The sequence below is a fragment of the Patagioenas fasciata genome, chromosome 2 (assembly GCF_037038585.1).
Source record: "Patagioenas fasciata isolate bPatFas1 chromosome 2, bPatFas1.hap1, whole genome shotgun sequence".
NCBI lineage: Eukaryota > Metazoa > Chordata > Aves > Columbiformes > Columbidae > Patagioenas > Patagioenas fasciata.
Genome location: NC_092521.1, coordinates 95,396,865 through 95,422,346, shown reverse-complemented (window position 1 = coordinate 95,422,346; position 25,482 = coordinate 95,396,865). Strand labels below are relative to the sequence as shown.

At 43.4% G+C, this 25,482-nt stretch overlaps 1 protein-coding gene across 10 annotated transcripts in view; it reads right to left on the bottom strand.

Moving 5' to 3' along the window:
- ATXN1 (ataxin 1) overlaps window positions 1-25,482 on the bottom strand; it is a 218,767-nt gene that overhangs the window by 79,757 nt on the left and 113,528 nt on the right. For all 10 annotated transcript variants that reach the window (XM_065832247.2, XM_071804589.1, XM_071804587.1 and 7 more), the window contains one exon: window positions 6,363-6,486. The gene's annotated coding sequence lies outside the window, so the exon portion shown is untranslated. The remainder of the gene's footprint in view (window positions 1-6,362; window positions 6,487-25,482) is intronic.

The window sequence follows — 25,482 nt, the reverse complement described above, 5'->3', positions numbered from 1 at the left end:
ACCAGTGCAATAAACTTGATTTGCCATAGTGGGGAGGGTTTTCTATTATTTAGAGAGCTGCCAGGAGAACCCATTAGAACTAAATAAAAGACTACAGTATCTCAGGTTTCCTTAGCCTGTCTCTAGTTCTGACACCTCAACAGGGAAAGAAGCTAAGGACAATCCCAGTAACTGGCTGCTTTATCTTCTTCCTCTTGACCTTTTGCCATCAGGCGCCTCTGAAACATTCATCGGTGTCTGCAGCTGGAAATACCAATGCTGATTAACAACCAGAAACATAAAACTCACTGAGAAAGAACACTGATAGCATCAATGCTGCCAGTTTGTCTAAAAGTACCTAATATTCCTTCCCAACATAAGCATCCAGGGTCAACATGCCTGGCAGGCTGCAAACAAACCTGGAATAAATATGAATGAACTAGTGGTTCAGGATAGTATTGTGCTACAAAGGGCTTGTGATCCCTTTTAACTAACCTAGCAGCCACAGCAGCCTTTCCTTTTGAATGCACACTCCAAACAGAAAATGGAAAAAAACCCCTCCCCTCTAGAAGAGCTCCATTTATATTCTCTTCCTGCTGCTTCCACCAACGTTATCAGCTTTGAGAGACGATGCATCTGCAGGCTACTAGATCCTGCTAGGGTCATCATGGACACAGCAAACCAGCTCACCAGTGATGCTCACTAACAGAGCAGCACAACAAAGCAGCAGTAAAACAAAGGAAAGGCAGAGGAGCAGCAGGAGAAATAGTCTAATGGTCACAGGACACCTGTGTGTTGATCAGCTTCACCTCAGACACAACCTGCAAATACTAAAGCAGCTTTCACACCATGTTCAATTGGTGAAGGTTCCCGATGCTGCTGCTTGGTTTCACTGAAGTCTCCTGGACCAAAGAGTGCTGCAAGCAAGGACCTGAAGTTTCCCCAGCCGACACCACCAAGTTAAACATAAAAACAATCATAAGCTACGCTGTTGAACTACAGGAGATGCTTCTCCGTCATGGACCACACTGCAACTGCCCTGGTATTATAATCATTAACAAACGCATTCACTTGCCTTGCTTGCTTCGTTAACTCACTCTAATGCACTAGTACTGCCTGGACTTCTCTAACAGCTTATCATGAAACAAAGCTGACAGCAAAAAGCTGGGACAGCAGTTGAAGTGACTGCCAAAGAGAAATCTGTTTGCTCAGGCAAAAGCTGTTCTCAGTCCAAACATGGGAGTCATAATCTTACAGCCATTTGCTTGGAAGACAATGAAGGGAATGCAGAACAGACTGGGAAACTACAGCTTGCCACGGTAAGAGAGGAGAACAATCTTTGTGGCCAGATTTCTTTGCTCTGCAGGATAAGTTTTACAAAGCTGACAACCGGTAGCAACATGTAGTGGCCCCAGGCATCATGCCTGCCTATCAAAGACTTGGATTTTAGCCCTGGAGAAATTACAACTTCTCAGTTCTCTGGAAGCTATATCGGCCAAGAAGAAAGCAAGAGAGTAATGAATGACCTAACTAAAAATTATTTTAATACATGGATTGCATACTGCAAGCCATAAACTTAGGGATGCCTGGGGTGTGGGAAGCACTGGGGGAAGACAAGGAGGATGAAGACATGTTGTGTTAAACATGAACAGCATAGCCACAGATTACAACAGCAACCAACTGGGGCTGCTACAACGTCAAAGTCACTTACTGGAGTGGCAGAGGCTGGCACACCGAACGGAAAGTATGGATCCAGCAGATAAGCAATGGAGACAAAGGAGGAAGAAGCTCAGCAGTCTAGGCTGAGAAGGACAGCAGGGAAAACACAGGTTATGAAGTCATGAGTCGAGGACACAGCCTGCAGGAATGCGGAGAAGAGAGAGGTAAATCCAGCAAAGCTGCACAGATGTGAATAAAAAGGCATTTGGCCCTGCAGTGGTCCCCAGGTGCTTGTGGTTTATAGGCTTGTTGCGGCACATCCCTCTGCAGCACTTGAAGCCAGCCTGGCCACCACCTGCTGGGTGCCGGGGGAAAGGAACCCACCCCAGATCTTATGTGCTGTCCACAGGTGCCAGTGCACTGACCGTATGGGGGATGCCCCCCTGCCCAAACAGCTCAGCTGCTGCCAGCCACCCAAGGGAGGTAGGTTCACCCCATGCACACTCAGAAGACAGTGGCTTCAGGGCCTGGAGAGGGTGTGAGCCTACTTGATGTGCAGAAACCCCTACAGAAGCACAGGCACAGCATCTCTGCTGTATTTCTGCAACACCCATTTTAATCCAATGTTCATCAGTTAAAACAAACTGCCAAACCAAAGGCTCAGAGTTAAAGTCGGAGACTTTTTTTTGAAGCGCTGAATGAGACCCAAACTGCTTCAGCTTCCTCTCCTAAATGTCAGCCTTGAGCCGTTCTTCTCTGGCCAGCGGAAGCATGTGACATGAAATAAAAGCCAGGAAATAAGACTTTCTGAATAAACATTTATTTTGTGAGAAATACTTCTGATTTTTGGCAGAGAATGTCAGAAACCTGAAGCCCTATGTATAGCATGCCTACAGAGTGCAATTTCTGTTTAATGGGAAGCTGCAGCTGTCTGTGTAGCTCTTAATGAAGAATAATGCCCGGGAATAAATTACTGCCGTTTCTGAGAGACATTTCTCAAATGACAGCAATTCTTTCCTTTTTCCCTCTCCCTATAAATACCGAGCGGCATGTACTGGGCAGTTGTTTGGAAGAATGGACACATGCAGCTCTCTGTCGGCAGCCTGGCAATTTCCGCAGAAAACTACGAAGTGGTTTAGCGTATGGATACCAAAGCGATTCAAAAGCAAAGATGTTCAGGATCATTAAGCCTGCACGTGCCAAAACCTCCCATCGCTGTTCCAAGGAGTGCACAGCTCATCACCATTTCAACAGACACTGCACATCACTTCCAACCGTGCTGCAGACCCGGCGCTGAGGCTCAAGGTGTGGGAGACAGCTGCTTGCAGAAAACCGCTGTAAAAGGCTCACTAACATTCAATTTTCAGTGTTGGTGTATGACTCCTCTCCAAGGGGCTGCCGGAGAAGGTGATGCTCAGAGCAGCGGGTGTGCCCAGGCTGCTGCTGGCGGCTGAGGAAGCAGCACTGACATCAGCTCCATGAGCTCTCACCCCAGCCCCGAGGCAGGTCCAGGTGCCAGGAAAAACAGCCAGCGGCCAGAGGAGGAAAACGAATGAGATAGGACCTGGATGAAGGGAGCAGGGTGGGCCAAGGAGCGGTGAAAGGAGGAGGCAGCTCAAAAATGGGACAGGACCGGGGCTAAGCCTTGAGTGGTCACGGTCCCCAAGACCCTCTCCGGGGTCAGCCCTTAGGGTGGCAGGTTCCCACCAAAGGCAGGCACAGAAAGCTGTCTGAGCGAGCAACAGGGATGTTCACTGTCCTGCAATCTGTAGTTTGCCCAAAATAACAGCTATAGATATGAGATCAATTGAAGGATGTTTCAGCTATTGACAGATACTGGATTTAAATATTTATTTTCCATTTCCCACAAACTATACCAGAGGTTTTAGCATAAACACACACACAAAAAAGAAATGCCTGTGAGTGAGGAACACGAAGGGTTTATTCATCGTTCCTGTCTGAATGTGTTTGTGCTTGCGCGGCTAGCACTCAAAAAAAGCTGTGGCATATGTTTTCAGGATAGAAAAAAAAGCACCTCAGGACACCTAAATTCTACCAGAAAATTACAACACTGTATGCTGGAAGTCACAAGGTGCCCTCATGCAAGAGCAAAGGAGCCTCACATCATTTCATTTTTACCCCTTACTAAGTGAAATAAACGTTCCTCCTTAACGAATCCTCCTGACATCCCTTTTCCTCTCTGCAAAAGAGGAATATGGACTTGATTTGTACCAGCTCTGCTATTCCAGAAATGTGCTTCATCCAAATGAGGAGAGCAGGAGAAAGGAAGCAAGAAATTTGTACTGTTTAGTAAACAAGCAGTTTCTAGGTGGATACAAGACACTGGTCCCAATTTACTGCCCCCTCCCCACCCCCACCCCCCAAGTCCCCCTTCCGCTGAAATTTGCCTGGCTGGCAGGAGGAGGAGGCGGAAAGGATGAGAACAGCTACTGCTTGCAACGGGAAAGGTCTGACCCCTTTCCGCACATCTTAATGTGACAACACCCTGCAAACACACACTGAAGGCAGAGCTCTATTTCTCAGTAAAATAATGGTATGCCAGTGTTTCCTTTCAGCACAAGCACCATCCCTCCTCATCTCTGGTAGTCCTGTTGCCCCAAGAGGGTAAAGGAAAGAGGGGAAGGGAGCATAGGAGCCTTGGTCAACTGCCTCCTCTTCACAGCATTGTCCTTCAAGTAGAAGCCAGGTGACAACATACGCTCTCACTGAACTTCTAAAGAGCTCTCCATCATCTATGAATGACCCCCCAAAAGAAACTGGTGAGAAGAGCGGTGCCTTTTCTGCACAAACTCAGGCTTCATGAGTGTAATTCGGGGTTTTGGCACTGCAACAGTAGACCACCATGCTGTACTTTTAGTAGTGCCCATTTTAAACCATTTAGGACACAGCAGAAAGTAATAATCACACCAAAAGCATCTTCAACAGATACTCCATCCCCTGTAATGGCTGATGATTGCCTCCTTCTGTCATGCAGTTTATCTGGCTGATCTGGCACACCACATACCTTAGAGGACCCTGGGAATGCTCTCCTCAGTGTGAGGTGGTGCTGCTGCTGTTGCAATCAGTGGAGGTGGTTGCAACATCTTGAACAAACATCTCCTGTTATCCCAACAGTTTTGCATGCTAGGACAGTTTTTCATTATTATTATTATTTAAGGCTGCCCTCCTCTGCTCTAGGATGTCAGTGCGCAAAGTAAGCCCTTGTGGTTTCAAATAAATCTTTCAAACTGTGGGAATGAGCTGCTATGGCCACGTCTGCTCAGATACACAGACAGTGAGAAGCTCCAGGTCTCTGAGGCCCCTTATTCATCTTAATGAGTTACTAACTTGGCAGCTTAGTGGTACTAGTAACTAACAACTCCAAACGTCAGCTTTGTTAAGTATTTCACTGTAGATCAAAGCACGTAGGAAAGGGGAGAGATGATGAAGATTTTGCAGTGTCTTCTCTAACATTTATTTTGCATGTGGCTCTTGGGAAAGCAGCACCACTTAGACTCTGGCCCAATCTGCTTCCCAAAGCCTGAAAACAAAGGGAAAAACAGAGCAAGAGAGGGCATCCACCTTCCAAGGAGCTAGAAGGCATGTCCAGAAGTCAGAAAATATATTTATATGTAATGAATTTATAGAAAGTGCAAAAACTAATCTGCTCAAACTGGAAGAATCTGCAGGTGTTTTATCACTACTAACATCCCGAAGGACCACTGCATACTTTGAGCATAAGAATTTAAATACTAACTCACCTCATTTTTAAATTCCCAAGGTTCCTTCTTAAGACAAAAATAAGGCTTACCCTCAAACCTGGGAGGCAGCAAATTGTTTTCCTCTCTTTGTGAGGATGTTTACATTTGATCTGCACATTTTAGCCATGGGAACAGTTTCTTTTATTAAATGCCACAGCTAGATCAGAGTTTTAGTTATGTGACTGTGTTTCCCTCTGAAAGGTGTGCTACTCCAATTCCCATGAACACAAACCTCCAAGAGAAGCATTTGTGTTGAAAATACTCAAACTGATAAAATGAACTGATCAAAGCAATGGGAGTTTGGAATACTAGGTGCAAATAACAACATTGGTATTCCTCTAATTCGAAAGTGGCTAAATAATTCCAACCATTGTATGAGCATGTATAAAACTCCTAAATCTGACCTGTAGATTGGTGAACTGTTATCCACAACATTTTTCATTTTTGTTAGGCTACACAGTCACAAGGCCTTCAAATGCAGGCTTACACATTTAATTAAAAAGTGATAGTAATATGTTAAATAATTGTAGCAGTCCCAGGAAAAGAATATTCTGCCCTTGAAGACATGGAGGGAGAGAAAGGGAGAGAAAGGGAGAGAAAGGGAGAGAAAGGGAGAGAAAGGGAGAGAAAGGGAGAGAAAGGGAGAGAAAGGGAGAGAAAGGGAGAGAAAGGGAGAGAAAGGGAGAGAAAGGGAGAGAAAGGGAGAGAAAGGGAGAGAAAGGGAGAGAAAGGGAGAGAAAGGGAGAGAAAGGGAGAGAAAGGGAGAGAAAGGGAGAGAAAGGGAGAGAAAGGGAGAGATTCAGGTCTGGTTTTGCAGTCCAACCCAAACACATCTGTCTTTGGTTTCAGCAGAGCGAAAAGATGCTCAGTATATCACAGGGAAAGAAGCAAACACTATAGTGCAGCTATTGACCCCCCGAAAGACACAACTGCAAGTACACATCATCGCAGCTAGGAACTCACAACATTCACTATGTTCTTTTTCGGGGAATTCTGGATTATCCTGTAGCATGAAGAGTTTTCAGAAGCTTCTGGGTTGCTCACAGGTCCTCACTGGTTTTCCTCTTTCAAATGAAGCAAGATAGAGCTGTAAAATAAAAGGAAAACAAAATAAGAAAGGAAACTTCTTATTACCAATAATTAAAATCCAGTTCAGAGTTGCTGAAGCAGATACATAATTATAATAGTTATCGGATATTTCTGTTGCCATAACAAGAGGAAAAAAAAACTACTCAGGGTTGTTGTTTTGAAGAGTGTCTGCAACCAAAGCCCACAGTGTGCAGAGAGATCCACACAGATTTTTGTTTTCAATGAATTTCCCTAAGGGGATACAAACACCTATCTATTTCTGCAGTTATCTGTAATATTGCAACAGAGGAGTACTGAAAACAGAAATACACACACACACTTGCTATTCCTCAGCAGAAACTATTTTTCACATCTGAGGTTTTTAATATTGTGTGGTTCTTTCATCCTCATATTTTGATACCATTTCTTTGAGGACCAACTCTTCATTTTTTTGACCTTCTGTACATGGTACCAGACTATCCTCACCCTTTTCACTGGTGTCTGGTGTGCTACATTTTTATGTGAGTCCAACACAGAATACTGATAATAGACTGTGTTATTCCACGGGGCCCAAATTGAACATTTTTTCCTTCAACCAAGTTCTCATGCTCTACTTGTGCTTCCTAAATTCTTAGTTTCATTTTGTGCCACAAGCATTTCCTACCTCCTTGACATAAGGCTTCTTAATGATTTCACATATCATTTCAAGACTTGTGCACCTAAGAGCACTATGGTAGAATCCAGCTCCCTGAATCAAAAACTGGTGCAGGCCAAAAGTCTACACCTGAGAAAGTGCAAGCTCTCTTTACTTTCACTGGAGGAAACTAGGCAATCTAGAAAATGATTAATTTGACCCATCTTAAGCATCTGCTTTAGGACAGAGTGAATCACTCTCTAGAAAGGTCTGCTTCTCTCCCCCCATAAAGTAAGTCTAGACACTGAGCTCAGTCAGATTAGATGGCTACAGATGAATGCAGATGAACCTCACTCCACGTGAAGGCAGGAAGTAAGTCAGACAGACGGACAAGAGCAATTAATTGGTAAAGAGCAGAGGGAAGGCAATGCAATGATAGTAGGCAGAAGAAACTACTCAAAGAAGTTCACAGCCCTGAGACAGTCTGTTTCAGTTGAACATACACAGCAACAACTCTAAAAACCTCCAAACCCCAAACCACTATTTGCTCAGCTGATCCTGCTTTGGTGCAAGACTACTCCTGGAGTCACTGGCTGAGGCTAAGCCCTCACAGAGCAGCGTCCATGAACGTTTGCGATCTCCTCCAGCTGGCTGAGACTCTCCATGGCAATGACGATGACGAAGTTACACGCAACTTTGTCCTTTCCCTGATGGATTGTAGCATTGTAGATACCTGTTACTAAAGCCTTCCCAGCTTAAGAAATTCTGAGCTGGAAGTACAGCTTCTGTGTGACACAGACACCGCAACCTCAAGATCCTTCAGATACCCAGGCCCTACCTAGAGGACTCTAGTCAACCGATCTTCTCCTCTACTAAAATGGGACTCTACTGCTTATCTGACAGAGAATGCCACCCTTGGATATCATCTCACAAGCTTTTTAACTTTAGAAAGCAGACCAAAAAGAGATCCACCCCAAACCATATTTAAGTCAGCCTTCAACATTTTGTTTAACCAAAACAAAATATCTGCAAGATGTTTATTTATTTAAATTAGGTGAAACTCAAGATTGAGGAAAAAACCTCAAAAAACTCAAAATATTTGTTTCTAGATGTTAAAATGCAACATGTTGGGATTTTCAAAATTACCAACTTCTGTTTTTTTTTTTTCCAATAACTTGGCCACTCAAAAATCTCCTAAAAAAATTTTCAATTTTTCATCTTCGTGACTTTCCCCAAAAATCCATCAAACACTTCTCTCTTGTCATTCAACGTTCAGGGCAACCTGAAAATACTCTCCAAAAGACTAGATGAAAATATTTAACATTTCTGCCAAAATTAGATGGCTTCCAAGTATTTTTAATCAGAGCTGGGAAGTTTACTTCATGCACACTTTGTCTCCCATACCAGCTTTGCAGCTCCTGCTTGCATGGACTCCTTTGAGCCTCCCTGGCAAGCCAACTGCATCTAACACCAGGCTGGAACCCACCACATGCAGGGAAAGTCCTTCCACTAGTTTCAACAGGCAGGATTAGAACTTGGAATCTATCCAAGTTAAAGAAGACTCCGATTGCCTATACCAGGGCTCTGATCACCGAAACAGGAGCAAGTGTTGTGTCGTAAGCATGCAGTTATCTTGCTATCGGTCTGGAATTCATCTTGCAGAGCCCTGCCAGCACGTGGACACAGGAACAATTCACAAGCGGCATCTGTGCAATACAGTGCAGGGGTGCTCTGTGGCAGCTTTCCTTGTCCATGTGTTCTTATTTCACGGGAAACATAGTGTTAAGCAAGGTATCCTACTCCTCTGGGGAAAGAAGGGCGAGAGACCTTGTATTCACCGTAGGGTGCCTTTGCACCACGCACACAGCCAGTTATTATGGAGCAGATGAAGTGCTGTAAATTCACAAGCTAGTTTAATCTGCTACAACTTGCTCACTTGACCTTACCCGTAGGCCTTTCTTTCTGCAAGGGGCAAGACATGTCTGCCTACAAATGCTCCCAGACATGCTTAAGATTTAAAGACAGCACAGCACAAACTCCAGGATGCACTGGGGGATACCCTGATTCTTGAAGCACGATCCTTGCCTGAGGAGCAGAGCACTCATTCCCTAATTGAGACGACATTTTTGCTACATAGATCTGATGGGCTGCTATGATGTGCTCCTCTTGGAACAAGCAAAAGTGTCACACCTTGGAGGGACCATCAAGGAAAGCGGGTTTGCAGTACCACTAGGTTTTAGCCAGGTTTTGCAACTGAAGTTACAACATGATCAATGAATCATTATAACATACACAGTTACCATCACATCTCAGCTATAAATGGGAAATGTTACGCTAGGAAGCTGTTTGTCATGGCCCCACAGCATTATGGTTATTTAAATATCACAGCATAGCCCTGCCTTTGAGCACTAAAAAGGACATGGAGTTGACAGATTAGAAGTGTAATTGAGAGATGAACAGACCTCAAATCAAAAAACATGGAAGTACTTCTTGGGAGTATTCAGATAGTAAAATTGGACCCCAGGGCAATCAAGAAATGAAAACCACAGCACAAGCAAGATTTGCAAATTGGCAAAACCGAAAACCAGAAGTCAGCTCTGTGCAACACTGTATTTATTCCAAGAAAAGGTCATGCTCTCCATCTTGCTTTGAAGAGCAGGCAGTGAGAGATCACCATTTTTCCAGTCCTTTCCTGCAGGTTTTTAATTGCCATTCCTTGTTCTCTTGCATCATATAATTTGGTTTTCCTAATTCACAAATCAGCATAAGGTAATAAAACTGTTTAAGAGATGGTAGCGTTGTTCCCAAGTTGTTTCATTGTTTGCTATTATCCCACAACTAATCCTTCAACTCAAATAAAACCGTAATTCGTTTCCTCCTTTATCCTCCCTCTGCATGAAATAGTTTTAGACAGGTTCAATCCTGCCCCACCGCAAATGGGAAAGGCGAGGTTGTATCTTTCTGGAGCGTGTGCGATTTCAATTACCTAATGCACATATCATCTATCATGTTAGGAAAAAACTTCTAAATGATTTTCAACACATTTAGTTGATTTTACACATGTAGAAGACACTCAAAAAAAAAAAAAATCAAGAATTAACTATGTTTTAGATTTCAAGTTAAGAAAAGCTCCTCTATAACAGCCATGCCAAACTTTACCCGCCTGAAAATCTACTGCCGTTTCGTCTATAGTGTACAAAGGTTGCTCCTGATGGGGCTGAGTCATCTTTTCATTAATTGTTCTGCTAGTGTAAAAGAGACTTAAATCACAATTATGCCTACTTTTAAGGCTACGGTGAAGGAATATAACTTTTGCACAAAAGAGGTTTCCTTTACATAAAACAGGCAGGCATGACTCTGATTTCTGTTTGGCATCCATTCCTCGTCTGAAGCTTGATTCTCCACAGTTTTGCCATGTAAACAAGCACTTCCCATGGCTTTGCGTGTGGTCTATAGTGAAATGCCCAACTTCACAAGGTGTTACACCCACTTTGTGCAGGGTAAATAACTGTATGTGGGTGTAAGGCAATACTAAATCAAGTTGTCAGCACTTTGCATATCATATCCTGCAGGTCCTAAAAAAAAAACCAACCAGCATGCCGACCACGGGGTTCACACAAGGATGCAATCCATCCTGCCCCATAATTTTTAGTAGGGGGAAGAAGATATATGCAACCTTCCCCAACTCTGTGAACACATCTATGGGCTGTCCCAGCCCTGAGCATCTTCCCTGTGTAAACGGCATTTCCAGTGCGAGCACTCACTCACCGGGAAAGTGAAGGATGGGCACATCTGCCTGCAAACAGCAGACAGACAGGATGCTCTAGCAGAGCAGCCACTACTGAGAATGATGATTGATTCTTCACACCTAACGTTGACTGTCAGTCATCTAGAAATCAGTGTCCTAAGATTTAATCTGAAAAAACATGATTCGTCATTATTTCATCCGCAGCAGGTATTTTTTCTCCGACTTAAGGCTCAGGTAAATCGCCTCTGGTTTTGGCACCAACCTATGTAAGTGGACTGGAAATGGGCTTTCTCAGCCCTACTCTGTGGGCCTTCAAAACCTCTTGTCTGGAAACCAAGGAAGCAACTTTATTCCAATCACTGCCCTCCAGAGTGGCCCCCACTGCTCTCATTAGCCATCCCTTAACACAAACACCTTTGAACAAGCAATCAGAAAACAGATGAAGATCCATCACCACAGGAACAGTTGTAAATACAAAAATATGCACACCAACTCAAACTTACACTCTCTGTTTACACAATGACGACTAAGAACACAAACACAAATCTGACCAGGACCTCTGAGACATCACCTTCAGGTAAATAACAGCAATCACAACCATACTTGTTATTTGTACTTCAATAATATCCAGTTTTGCCAACAAGACTTGAAGTTATACTGTGTTTAGCCCTGTTTTTCACTTACTGTGTTTAGTTTCCAAGCTCTACAAGATTTTCCCCACAAACAGGTTGAAGTGTAAGATATTGCAAGAGCAAGTAAAGTAGGCAGTGGGCACAACACACAGTGCCACCAGGGGAAAGGAAAAATAACAGGACAATGTCTAGGTTGTTTTGTCTAAGAAAAAATAGTATATTAAAACTGGAAGAAGGAAAAGAGCACACAAATACCTCCTATGAGATGTCAATGACATATTTTTTTAATAAAAATCCATCACTCCATTAACACCAGTCCTCCCTATTTGCCACTTTCTCTTGGCTATCAAAGCACAAATAGCAGGAAGAAGGACGGGGGATTTCAGCACTGATTTACCTTTCTCTTAGCATGCCAAGTTTCTTCATTCTCACACAGGTTTTAAGAAAAACAACTCTATCACCTGCATGTTTCTAACACAGTCATTCCTACAGGTCTTTTGAGCAGAAGAAACAAGAAAAAGAATGCAAATGGTCCATAATAATTCAGGTTCAGAGGCAGTAACGTTGAACAGATATAAATAATAAAAATAACCACTCTGGCTGCTTCTGTTACATGACATAAATATTTTTCTTTTTCTTTTGTGGAACTTATTATGCAAAAAATGCAGCTCAGCCCAGAGTTGAGACAATGAGCTTCCTGCATATTTGAAGACGTGCAGAACTCTTGTTACTTGTTACAGATGAGAATGAGCTCAAGGGCTTGGCTTTTGTTAATCGTACAGACATCTTAGAGATGACTGCCACAGCTCTCCTGTGAACAGACGGTGTTGAAGAGGGAATCCAAACTCTGAGTCCCAAAACATAGCAGCACCAAAACCAACAGCTGAGGTTTTGCTTATTTGCCGTATTAACAAACCAAAGAAACACCACCTGAAGGAGAGAGCTCTGTAGACTGCAGCATTAACAAATGCCAGCAAAAAGGCTTGATCTTTGGCAGCAGCAGCAGTAATCCCAGTGGATGCCCACCATACCAGTTCCCTGGTGCTGGTAAGATACGAGCTAGTGCCATGGCCTTTGGCTCACTGGGCTCAGCCGCAGGTTCCCCCAGCTCTCCATCTGCCACCTCACAGAATGCTTTCAGAGAGTAGTTTCCCCATAGCCCCTACCCGTGCAGCAAGTTGGGTTGAGGAGGACCCGAGGAACGCGAGCTGCCAGGCTGGTGACACACACACAGGCACAAACAATGCCACCACGTGAGTTTCCCTTCCTTAGGAAACCAGCCCAGAACCCACCCTTAACTTTCTCCCCGCTTCCAGCGTGGCCACATCTTCTGCGCTGCTAATGCAATGAGAAACAGAGCTGGAAAACAAAGGCACTATTGACTAACTTTTTTTCAGGATTAAGATGACTACGCTGGCTTACAACAGAGATTTCAATGATTCTGACACTGAGCACTAAGTAACAGGAACACGGCTTGGCAATAAATCCAGAGATTACCTGTTGAAACATTAATGGCAAACACCTTTTGATGTGGGCTGCTTTATGTGGTGCAAAAGCCAGCTCTGTAATTATGCATTTCCTTTCTATGAATCTAGCATTTAAAAGCAAGTATTAAATTGCTTGAGGGGGGTGCGCACGCATATGTGTGTGTATGTGCATGTGTGTGTGCGTGTCTGTGTGTTCCAGGAAATACTCTACAGCTGAGCCTGCGATTTACCACTGTCGCTGCACGTAGTAAATCTGCAACAGGGGACCTCAGCTGTTTCATTCATCGTGCACCGAGCAGAGGGCTAAAACAATTGCCACGCTCAAGACAAATGCCAGCGTGAGTCATACTAGCCGGAGTGCAAACATGTTTGCTGTTGGGTGAGTCAGAATATCACATCCTGAATTCACAAACCTTCCTATAAATAATAATTTCCGAAATTGTTGCATTTCTTTAATACAATGTAATTTTAAGTGTGATGCCAAATCTATAAAGCTTTTCCTGATTACGAAGAAAACGTTTTTCTCCTCTTCCTTTTTGCTCCCGATTATATGTAGCTACCTACAGTAGTAGGCTGTCTACAGTGACTGGAGCGGTAATTGCATCGATTCATACTTAGCAAAATGCAAACATGGCTCAAAACGGGTGACAAATGAGAGACACACACACAAAAAAAAAAAAAAGACAACAAAGAACTAAACCCCAAGCATATGGACCTCTCACTTAATGTATATGCTTTCTATATCAGCACTTCTTTGATGCTCTAATTCTGACATGCTTTAGCATGTTCAGCATTCAGAGAAAAGGAAAGTCACACTGGCATGGGACACAGACCAGCTGAGAAAAGGGGTGAGAAAAGCCGGAGAAGTGGTGAGAGGCTGTGGCAGGGAGGGACAGGGCTTGCCCCCGTGCTCCATCGTGTAGGTACACACAGCAAAAGTAGGGTCGCCGCTTCAAGAAGCGCTCAGCCTCAGCACAGCACACAGTCATCACTCTTCTCTGAGAATAAGAACATACCTGGTAACAAAATTAATGCACCGGAATAATTGGTAATGATAACCCACGGCTGCCTTCAATTCAGGAAAGCATCTGAATCAGAAGTCATGTAAGTGCCTTTTGAAACAGGGCTGAACTTCAGGATATGACCAAATCTATTCAGGAGAGTGCTGATAAAGATGTGTGATGTCTCTGCAAGCAAGGCAAAAAAGCTGTGATCTTGTGTAAAGTTGGGAGGGGTGTTTCTAACTTGATTTTCAGTTAGGAATGTATTCTCATTTTACACTAAAATGAATTCATACACATACAAATCTCCTTACACCAAATCAAGACAGACTTGCTTTCTCTTAACTGTTTTGTGGAATAACCACTCCGAGGTTGATCCCTGTTACCTTTCTCAGGTGAAATAAAAGGCCTTCAGAAAAATTTTATTGCTAAAACAATGAAATTCTCCTGGGAACGACTTTGTTATGGAAATGAAGTGACAGCTTCTTTTATCTAGCCAAGCAGCAAGTCTGCATTTATAAAAGGCATTCTGTGCACAGAGTACAGTGAGTGGGAGGACATGAAAATGCTATTTTTAATCCAGATTTCAGTGTTCCTCCCATACAGATCTCCTGGAATAATAACAGCAACAACAATAATGATAATTAATAATGCCAAAAGAGGAGTATCATCTTGAAGGTGAGTGGCATGCAAGAAAGGAAACTGTAGTTAAGGACTTGTAAGATTTAGAGACAAATGTAAAGTTATTTCAAATTAACTGCAGTTAATGACTTGTAAGGTTTATGGACAAATGTAAAGTTCTTTAAAATAAATTGGCGTGATGCCATGAATTTCACAGGATTTGAGATTTGCCCCCTAAATTTTATACTGCAATTATTTTTTAAAAGGCAATAAACTATCATTATGTGCAACATATGCTGCATCTCTACAATTTTTTTTTCCTGCACCAATGCATGTTTTCAGCAACACCACTAAATGAGAAGTTAACTGTGGAATTGATGCTGTCATCATGTTTGATTAAGTGACCATGACAGCTTTTAGACCTAGGGAAAATCCAGGGCCAAGAGATGTTTTCAAATGCAATGAGAACACGGGTTGGATGCAGACTTTGGCCCAAAGCTTAAAAAAAAAAAAAAAAAAAAAAGACACTGGAAGGATCCTTCTCTGCTTTGCTGACCTTTGGACCTGTTCCTCAGGGCGCTGTCACAGAGCAAAGATGGTGAAGTAATGCACACAGAGAAAGTATGGGCCAAAGAATATCCTGGCTCCAGTGAGCCTGGTGTGTAATTATCCAAGGGTAGAAGTTAGCCTTGATTATTCAAAGATTGGTATTCAGTTGTGCTATCATCAACTAGTTGTAATTAGGACAAGCTTTTGCATTTCACACCTAATAAAAATTAACAAGAATGAGCAGGCAGTAACAAAATACATGGGAGGCACACGCATGGCGAGGTGCGACATGAAACCTGCTGGCGCGATCGCACTTGGAGTAACCCCACCACTGGAAAGGTCCCGTTTCACGTGAGATTAGAGCAAGCTGGAGAAATCACACAACGCCGTCTCTCCTTCTTACAACACACAGAAGCACGTCGGAGTCTGGCACTGCGTCGTGTTTCAAACTCAGGAGCACCCCTCAACACACACCCTGCACAGCTCCCATCTCATGCTGGTGCCATGGAGCACCAATCTTGTTCAAGTGATTTCCCTCCTGGCTTTTAGTCCACTTGGTTGCCAGTGCAAACCCCTGAGCAGCAGGGGCATGAAATGCGCAGGAACCAGCGCAGCACCCTGAGCATGCCACCCCCTGAGGGAAAAATCAGCCACCTAACTAATCAGGTAGGGTGTGTTTCCGGAAGCTGTCACTTAAGGACCATTCTGGGCGTGCTTGGAAGCACTTCCACTCTCTCACAATCCTACAAGATGAATTTTCATGCCATTAACCTTTATTTGCCTTTTATACAGCAAAATTTAAGTCTATTAAAATACAGAGTTCCAATTTGATATTTTGATCACTACCATCTGCTTCATGGGAAACATACAGTGGTAATAGAGAGAAAAAGAAATATGTAGGACTGTTATAAGTTAGCCCGATTTTCCTTTTTTATCCATAGCTTGCTGTCAAACACACTTGCTGCTGGTCACTTGTCTAGCTCATTGCCAGCGAATGCTCAGCTGGGCACGTCACCAATGTTTAACCCTCAATAAAATTAAATTGCAATAATACTTTGCACTCATTTAGGGTTTTACATATTACAAACACTGTACAAAAAAGCCCTATATTTAACTGCACACTCTGTAATATGCCTGCAAGGTGAGTATTATTATTCATACCCTATACAGAGGGGAATTTCACCAGAGAAGGGATAATTGACCTGCCCAAAGCTATGCAACAGAGGTGCTCCTGTTTCCTGGTTCTCCCCCTATTCCAACAGACCTGTACCCAGGGATACAACCGGTATGTGGCTAGCGTGAAAGCGGTCCCTGGTTGCATTGGCTTGTGGTAGGACCAGACTCAACTGGACCTGTGGCACTCCCATTTCCACCTCCCTGTGGCAAGCGGGGATTAGCTGCTGGGAGAATTTTGGTCTGTGGGAACATTATGAGCCCTTTTCACTAAAGACAACCAAGTTTTAGTCTCTGCAGACACCTTCTAGTACCACAGGGAGGACTCAGCAGTGTACATTACTGCACACTGGTCCTCATACTCCCCCCTCCCTTCCCCTCAACTGCAAAAAAGGGTAAGACTGAACAAATACAGGTTTTATCCAGGATAAACAGCGGCAGGGCAGGAACAGTGCCCACCGCCTGCTCTCGCAGGCAGCAGCCACCCCTGCCAACCATTGCGTGGCAGAAAAGGCCACGCTGGCCTTGCCTGCAGCCAGTGCTGCTGCTGGTGTGTCAGATGGACCTGATTTTTTTAACCACATCTCTGAGGTGAAAACCCTCATGTCACAGGCTGGACAACAGAGTAAAGTAGTCAGAAATCCTGTTACAACATCAGCTGTTCATCCTGCGCCGCTGCCAACAGCCACAGTGTAGGTGGGACCCAGCTGCACTTACTACGTCAAATATCACAGTTTTTCTACCTGTAAAAGATCTGTACTCTTATGTGCAGTGACACGATTAAAGCAGAAACCTTACCTGCTAGTACTGCGGATGTAATTACCCCAGTTTAATAAAGGGCTTTTAGTGGTAAAGCTCATCCCAGTGCACAGACAAAGCAAGACCTACCTTTGATCAAAGCAGTTAGACTGGAAAAGCACTCGAACGTGTTGATCAGCTCCTGAGCTAAGACAAGGCTTAAGCAGAGGGGTTTATCTCACCTAACCTCTCACTTTTAACCACATTTGGTTGGGTCAGGGTCAACTTAGTGTAACCAGATCCCCAGCCCTAGCTGCAGGGCTTGATTGCCCTGAAGCACTAGCTCAAGCCAAAGCCTCTTTAGCTATCCCACCTAAGAGCACTGCCACCCCTGCAGATCAGCAGATGAGCTCCACACTTTAAGTGGATTAGCTGTGCTGAACAACTCTGCTACATCCAGTTCTTGTGTCGGCAGCACCCGAGCTTCCATCAGCGATGATCTTATACTCTGTTGCTCCAGGAGGTTTTGCTGCAGAGGACAGAGCTGGCCTAAGGACAAACCTGAGCTGTCCCCAGGCCCTGGGAGAAAGCTAGGCTTGCGGCTTGGGCTCAGTGAGCCAGAGGTGTCCACAAAGGCTGATCCCTCCCGTGCCCTCTCTGGCACCAGGGTTTGAGGCTGGCTTTCCACTACAATGAAAAATATCAGCCTAGCATGCCACACACCACCTTGTCGTGGCTTCTGCAAATTCCTCATCCGTGGCAAACAGCAAAGCAGTGCTTAAACCCACACAGTAACAGGATGCCCTCCTGATCCCACCTACCCTGGCCTGGGAGGAACAGCCTCTGCCATGTCTTAGCAGCTACAAAACCTGGTTCCAGCAAACTCCTCTCAGAAAGCAATGAATTGCAATTTCCCAGGTACACCATATCCTCCTCTCAGCCACTCCTCCAAAAGGCAGCAGGCAGAAGCGCCACATAACATAATCAGCGTGAAGTTGTAACAGTGTGGGAGAATGTGGCAATTCATGGAAAATGTCATCGACCAAAAGGCAATTAGCAGCAAGTCTAAATGCAGAAGCAGAAGGGAGTGGTTTCCTAACAAAACGCGCCTTGTTAAAAAAAAACACCACACACACACACACACACACAAAAACCCAAGACCCTAAAACTTGCTTTCGTCAAAAAAGCAGCATTCTCAGGAGAAAGAAAGCATGTGGAAAAATACCTCTGTGAAGCTTTCTGTAAAGATTATTCTTTACAGACAGATTTGGCAGCCGTTCCTGCTCTGTCTCCTAATGCTATTGAATATAACCATGTTAAGTCAATAAGCAAAGCCACTCAAGGGTTTTTTCTTTGAGGTTTTCTAGGCCAAGAGAGGAAGCAGTGCGATAGGAAAGTTTTCAGAAGTGGGAGTTGTGCCTGCCTTGCTTCTAATTGTAGTGAAACTGTCAACCTCGGCGTTGTGTTTCAAGACTTTACACTTCAAAATCATTCCCTCTGTGGTTTGAATTGCTACACTTTTAAGCTAACTACTTCTAAAAGTGCTGTTTAAAAAATGACATCTGCAACCACATTTAGCATTGAGAATAAATCTAAATTTGCAAAGTCTCATTGAGTCCCTGCAAAAGTGCAGATTTTATCATCGCACTTGACAGCCGCACTCTTGGAAATTATTTGTGCAGAAATTTAGTTTCAATTACTTCATATCAAGACATTTAAGAGAAAATGTGGTTTTCTTTGTTATAATCTTAATGTAAAAAGAACATAGTTTTTAGCTTAAAAAAAACAAACAAACAAACTAACAAACAACAAACAACACAACATTCAAGCAGCAAACAACACTGAAACCAATTAGTAATCTTACAACCTAAAAATCCTACCTACGTGCAGGCATGTATTAATCGTATTTCAGAATGAGCTCCAGACGCACGTGGCTAAAAAAACGGAACCAGGCTGACTTGCTCTCTCTCTTAGTACGCTGCCAAAAGAAAATGTGGGTCCACGTACTACAGTGAGAACTACGGGCACTCACTGCCCTTGGAAAGATGTTCTCTGCCTCTGAGCTCTAAGCTGTAGGAATCACCCTGTCAATGTCAGAATGGTAAATTCATAGATAAGCCAATCTGCTAAATTTGTCTTTAGTGCCCAGATCTGATCAAGTGAGGAGACAGATACCTGCCAAAGTGCAGGGGGCTGAGGGAGCCCTGTGCTTTACAAGTGCCCCTGCAAACATTTGAATTTTAGGATAATTAGGAGGCCATGCTCCTTTTCTGCTGTCATGAAACAAATAATAGCCACATTGCTTTGGCTGTAATGATTTTAAAATACAAAAGATCTTTTCAGGAGAGTAAAGACAGGTTCAGTACAGCTGGGGTGTATTTACACTTTGTTGCTCAATGTGGTAAAGCCCATTCAGGGTAGATGTTTACTGCTAAATATTTGGGGAGATGGAGAACAGGCATGTAAGCAGCTCAGAGTGTGCAGGCTCAGAGTCAGCTTAGCCTGTACCTATCTTCTAGCTAGCATGACAGTGCCCAGCACAAGGAAGCCTCAAGACTGATGCCAGTTCCTGAGTAATACTTTCATCAAACAGAAAATTATACTGTACCTTGTAGGGCTGAACAACTTTGAAGTATTATCTTGAGGTCTGCCAAAGTTCGAGGTGTTCCAGATGCCAGGTTTCAATTTAAGCTAATCTATTTTTCATATCCTTCTCCCAGATTTTCATCTCTCTGGTTTAAAGGAGGACAGCAGAGTATTCAACCCTAAGAAAAAAAAAGCTCCTACCATTGCTCGCGAATGACTCCCCCCTCGAAGCATTTGGAGATCGCATTAATCACCTTGCAAGGAAGTCCCACCCCACTCCCCCGCAACACTCACCGCACAATGGACACCTGGCTGGGTCAAGCAGAGGTGCTGCAAACAAGCTCCCATGTTGGCATTGGTTATTTTCACGCTTGGGAAGCGGGGAGATGTGGCCTTCCCTCTGTGCTCCTCTCATCACCATTTCTCCATGCATGGATACGATTCCTCCCCAACTCTTCCCAGCCCAACAACAACAAAAAAAGGCCTTAACCGGACAGGGGCAACGTTGGCAAAGCACCTTCTACTCCAAACTCCAGTACCAGCTTGGGCAAGAAGTGAGGAAACGCAGCCATGTCACATGGAAAACAGCTGAGCTATAGCAAACAACAGCCAGCAATCTTTTTGACTAACCAGAAAGCGCCCAACCCAATTCCAGTTTGCAAGTGGCAAGACTGCCCTCTGCTCCCTCGGTAGACTCCAGCAGAGCTGGATCGCCTTCTCAAACATCCCTCACCCGTCACAGCAGTCCAGCAAACATTACCATCTAATCGTTCCCACAGCACACAAATTCCTTCCTGCCTTGGCCCAAGGTAAGTACACAGATTTTGCTAATCTTGCATTTATTTTAATTTTCTCCCCCCATGTTCTCCACGTTATGTGAATCATCCCCGTTTCCCAGCATCAAAGAGTTAATGGAAGAAAGAACCACCCCAGCATGTGCTTCACGCAAGGTTAAGTGGGCTGGCCAGCTACCAAAGCAGATTGTAAAAGACTGCACTGAGCTCCTGATTTTTTTCCCTCAACTGCAATAAAAGTAAAAATTGCATGTGGACATAAATGTAAACCTAGACCACATCTGCTGATAAAGCAAAGCCTTTGTACTTGCACAACTGCTGTTAAGTGTACACAAAATACTTAAATTTCATGAATTCTCCTACATTCAAAAGCTGACCTGCTGTCCGCCCGAGGCAACCCATGTGAACTGCATGCTCAGCAGAATCGCACATTAAAGGCAGAGGGGAAACAGATCATGCTATAATACAAAATCAGACTGCTAGGAAAGTGAATCACTTGTGCAGCTGTTAAATGCTCAGAGTAATCTGGGCACACTTCACCACACCAGATTAAAGCACATCTATTGTGGTTCTCGTCTGAAAGGCAGCTCTAGGTCACAGGTTTGTGTTATTTGCCCCTTTCATCACAGGCACGACTGGTGCCCTCAGGACTCGCTCATACTCCACTATTAAACTTTTATTTGGAAGTAAATGAGGCTACTCTGCTATTTGAAGATTTTTACATTCCCACAACTTCATTAGTAGCTTGGAGGAGAGTGTATGCACATCATTTCTTCCCAAAATCTCTCAGGAATCTTCAACTGTAAATCTTGGCCATCAGCATTCACTCTTCTTCTCAGAAGATAACTGAAGCCTGATACTGTATTCTAATTTTAACTTATTTTTTGGCAAGATACTCCCGCCTTACGTTGCATACATGTCAGACGTGAACTGTGTTTTAGTAGAGTTCCCTTGGTTAATTATGACCAAATCATCTGAAGGTCTCTCCATCACAAACCAGGTCTAAGCAGTTAGGACCTACCTAGCAGAACTCCATCTCTAGCCAGTTTTATTTTAAATGGCATAAATGACCCTGGGCCAGCTTATTGCCATGTTGGCTCATACTCTGCTTTACCCAGCAGGAAGACAACTCAGGGACCCACTTGTCCCAGACCCACTCATCTTCTTTTTTAGATTCCTTCCTATTTCAAGTCTACCATAGCTGACCTACAGGTATGAAATCTACCCTGGGATGTGACAAGCAATCCTTTCTACAGTCTGTAATACCATTACTATTTACATTAGCATTATGAACATTGTTAACAGCAGCAAAATATTTTAATTTACACTGCTAGCAAATTCAATTTTCACATCTATAATCAACAGAATTATGCATACAAATAGACTTTTACTCTTAAACGCTGGACTTGGAGATACAAAAAGAGGAAGTGTATTTTGTAGTTGGACCTATGGCATCTATACCTAGCACTGCTACCTCAAAGTTAAGCAGAAGTCTAGGGTAACCCAGCCTATTTTTGGTTATCCAGTACTTTCTTAGTTCATAACCAGTTAAATTTAAAAAAAAAAAGGAAATTAAAAGCTTATTATACAAAATTTATATCTAGATTTCAAAGACCTGTGGTGCAAGGTGCACATTAGTTTGTAGTTGGAGTGTTTCATGCATAAGGATCAATAAAGACTTCTGGGTGCCTCCACCCAGGACTGTTTAACTTTTCACATGGAGGGCCAAGGCTAACAGTAAAAAAAAAAGAAGCCCTGCAACTAGCATGTAAAAATGAAAGCTGATTGTTTGGGTTGAGAACTGCAGTGATTTTGCACAGGAATTGCACACACCCCATCTACTGGCTTTTCTGAAGACTGAGAACTGTAACAGCAGCAAAGGCAAGTTTACCTTTTCATTTTTTACGGATCAATGCCCCTGAGCTCAGTGCTTGATGAAAAAGGGAGAAAACCATCTATCTCAGGTGAGCCACAAAGCAACCCAGAACTGACAAACCAGTTCAGAGACTACAATGGTAAAAACACAGGTCACAGGCTAAAAACAAACAAACAAAAAAATAACCCAACAACAACAAGAACAAAAAAAAAAAAAAAAAACCAACAAAAAAAAGTCACAAGATCGTCAGAGCATCTTGCATGTTACAACAGAAAAATAACAGACGAGTCAGAGGAAAATGATATCCCAGCTGACAAAGGTCTGGTTGTGCTGAGTGCCTGCTGTGCGGCCTGCCTTGCTGCCCTTCCAGCAGGTGTAGGGGTAGTGTCGAGCAGAACAGATAAAGGCAGCAGAGATGCACCCACAGGAGAGACTTCGGTCAGTGTTGCTGCTGTGCCACCACTGCAGCGCTAGGGGAGCAGAGCCACTGTAATTTTTAATTCAAGAAGGTTGCAAGCCATTCCACTAGAAGAATTCGTAAGAAACTTCACTCACCAAGTCAAAAAGGGAACTCAAGTTAGGCTGTGGCAATCAGGATATTTGATCATAGCAAATCAAAGAATCCACTCAGCTCTTCTGAAAGAGACTCAAAACCAGTGCCATCTCCCACTCCTCTAGTGTGCAATGCCTAAATAGCAGATGGCAAAAGTACCAAAACTAAATGCAGTGCTAACAGCAGCTGGGAACACTGATAGTTTTGCCACTGGAGTGCCTAATTGTGACACTTTTTGCCCAACAAATCAGTGAAGTTAATATATCCACACTGCAGTGCCAAGGGTATCAGCCAGAGTTTGCCTGTTCATTTCCAACTCCATAGTTGTAGGCAGGGGCTCACAGAAGCAGTCAGCAAAAACCACGATGTGGATCAGTAGCCTGAAGAGACTAAATACGTTAAAATCTGTCAATACACTCTATCTTAACGTGAAACTTTTATAGCAGGTAGGCTGTTACTGACAGTTGTACTAAAATACATGGTGGACCATGATGTGGTTTAGAGAGACTCTCAACCCCTTTTCACTTGTGACCTACCCTAGATTTCAAATGAGTTTCTTTAGGAAGCACTTGGTATTAATATGCCAGAGCTTTGTCACACAGATGAACAAGACTTCCAGCAAAAGCTGAAATCACAGAAGTTTTATTTGCATTTAGGGTCAGAACTGTTTTGAAAACAGACTTTTCAGTCATCTCTTATGTTTGGAGGAACTCACTGTTGTAGAAAGAAAATAATGTTTTTCCTCCACTTGCTACTGTCCTCATCATGGACCAAAGTCTGTTCTTGTATTCAGTGCAACTTCAGTAGAGGGGCCTGGGGGTAAAAGTGATGTAATGCATTAAGTGTCCAATTTTCAAATAAAGGATCAAATTTCTTTTTAAAAATACTCAAAGCATTTTAAACCAATCATTTGATAAAAAGCTACTGTTGCTGTTGACCCCTTGTTTCCATTTTCTGTGCTAAAGTTCTGGAGGTATAGTGCGGTTTTAAGCTGTACACCAGCCAAGGAGAGCACAGTGATGTGAAACTGGTATTTGAGTTTTGCCAGTACTGGCAAAGGTGTGTCTGCACAAAGCTGTGACAACTGTCAGCACCTCAAAGCAATTTAGATCTTCGCTCATCTATGTGCCAGGCAATCTCAAGAGTTGCAGATCTCTCGCTTCAAAGCGCTAATATCTCAATAACTTCAGCTATATAAGCTTCCCAAATTAAAACAGCATATTCATCAATTTCTAGGAATACATCACAGTCTGGATGGCACCTGATTCCAGTGCTCAGTTCCTTCTTGACACAAAGGCATCCTAGAGGTCCTAAAACTCAGCCCTTCCTCAGCTCCAACTGGATCTGGACCAAGTGTCCAGCCCTGGCACCAGACCCACTGCAGTGCCAGAGCATTTCAGAAACTAATCCAATAGCTGGGGAGGTGTTTTAGGAACCCTTTGCAGAAGACATCTCTGCCAAGAAAGTTCAATGAGGCTTCTGCTGGTGACTTGAGAAGACATATTAACTGTCAACTGGTATGTCTATCTTCTTTAAACACTGAACTTCCTTTCAAACAACACCTAATAGGGCAGATGACTGGTTTAATACTAATGGAAACTGATCAAAAGACCCTAGATTATTTGGCTGGCTCACCTTAAAACCTTTTCCTGCCTTAGTTTCCATGCAGAATATACCAAAAGAGTAGTCCTATCAATGGACAGCCTATAAACTAAGCATTTAAGGAGATGGGGGAAACTACATTTAAAACTCGATTGTGGATAAAAATGCCACTAACACCCCAGACCAACTTAAAGACCACCTCCACAGATTTTCACAAGAGCTACTTTGGAAAATAAAATTAGGGAACCATGTTATATAAGGACATTTGGAAATGCTATTCCTTATCTACAAAGGGCAGTTTTTTCTCAGTTAGTACCACGGTTCATTTGGCTAGGTACAAAGGCGGCTGGCAAACGCATGTAAAAAAGGAACAAGTAAACACTGGCACTTTAAGTAATGTCTCTAACTGAAGATAAACAACAATGGTCAAATGACAACCGGCCAGCTCTCTCTCTGTGCCTATTCGAAGGGACAATGGCTGGGAACCACCTGGACCAAAGCCGTCAATCTATTTAAGTGCAGAAATGCTTTCACGATTTCAATGCAGAACAAATATTTATTTTTGTCTGCACACTTTTTGGAAAACATGAACAGTAACTACAGAACAGAACATAGATGCCTATTAACAAAGCCAACAACAATTACTGCTATGTCTAAGAATCGACAAAAAAACCCACATACCAGTGTATTCCAAAGGCATTCGCTCACAAAGCAAACTCACTCCATGCAAGCCCCAGCACAGAAACCTGATAGTATCTCATGATTTATGTTCTCTCAGCAGGTTGTACTGGGTCCTCCAGATTCCGAGCTTGCCTTTGAAAGCAATTAAGTTTCTAGCACTTCTGGGAGCGACAAAAGCTCTCACTATGAAAACCTGCATGCTGCGCCCTCGCTGAGTCTGCAGCCTGGCAGACTGAAACAACGGCACCGCGAGAGGTGTGAACTCCCCCCACTTAACTCATCTGGGAGCGCTAGTACATGAACAGCCAACTTCGGAGCCATTTCCAAATTATGTCTTTGT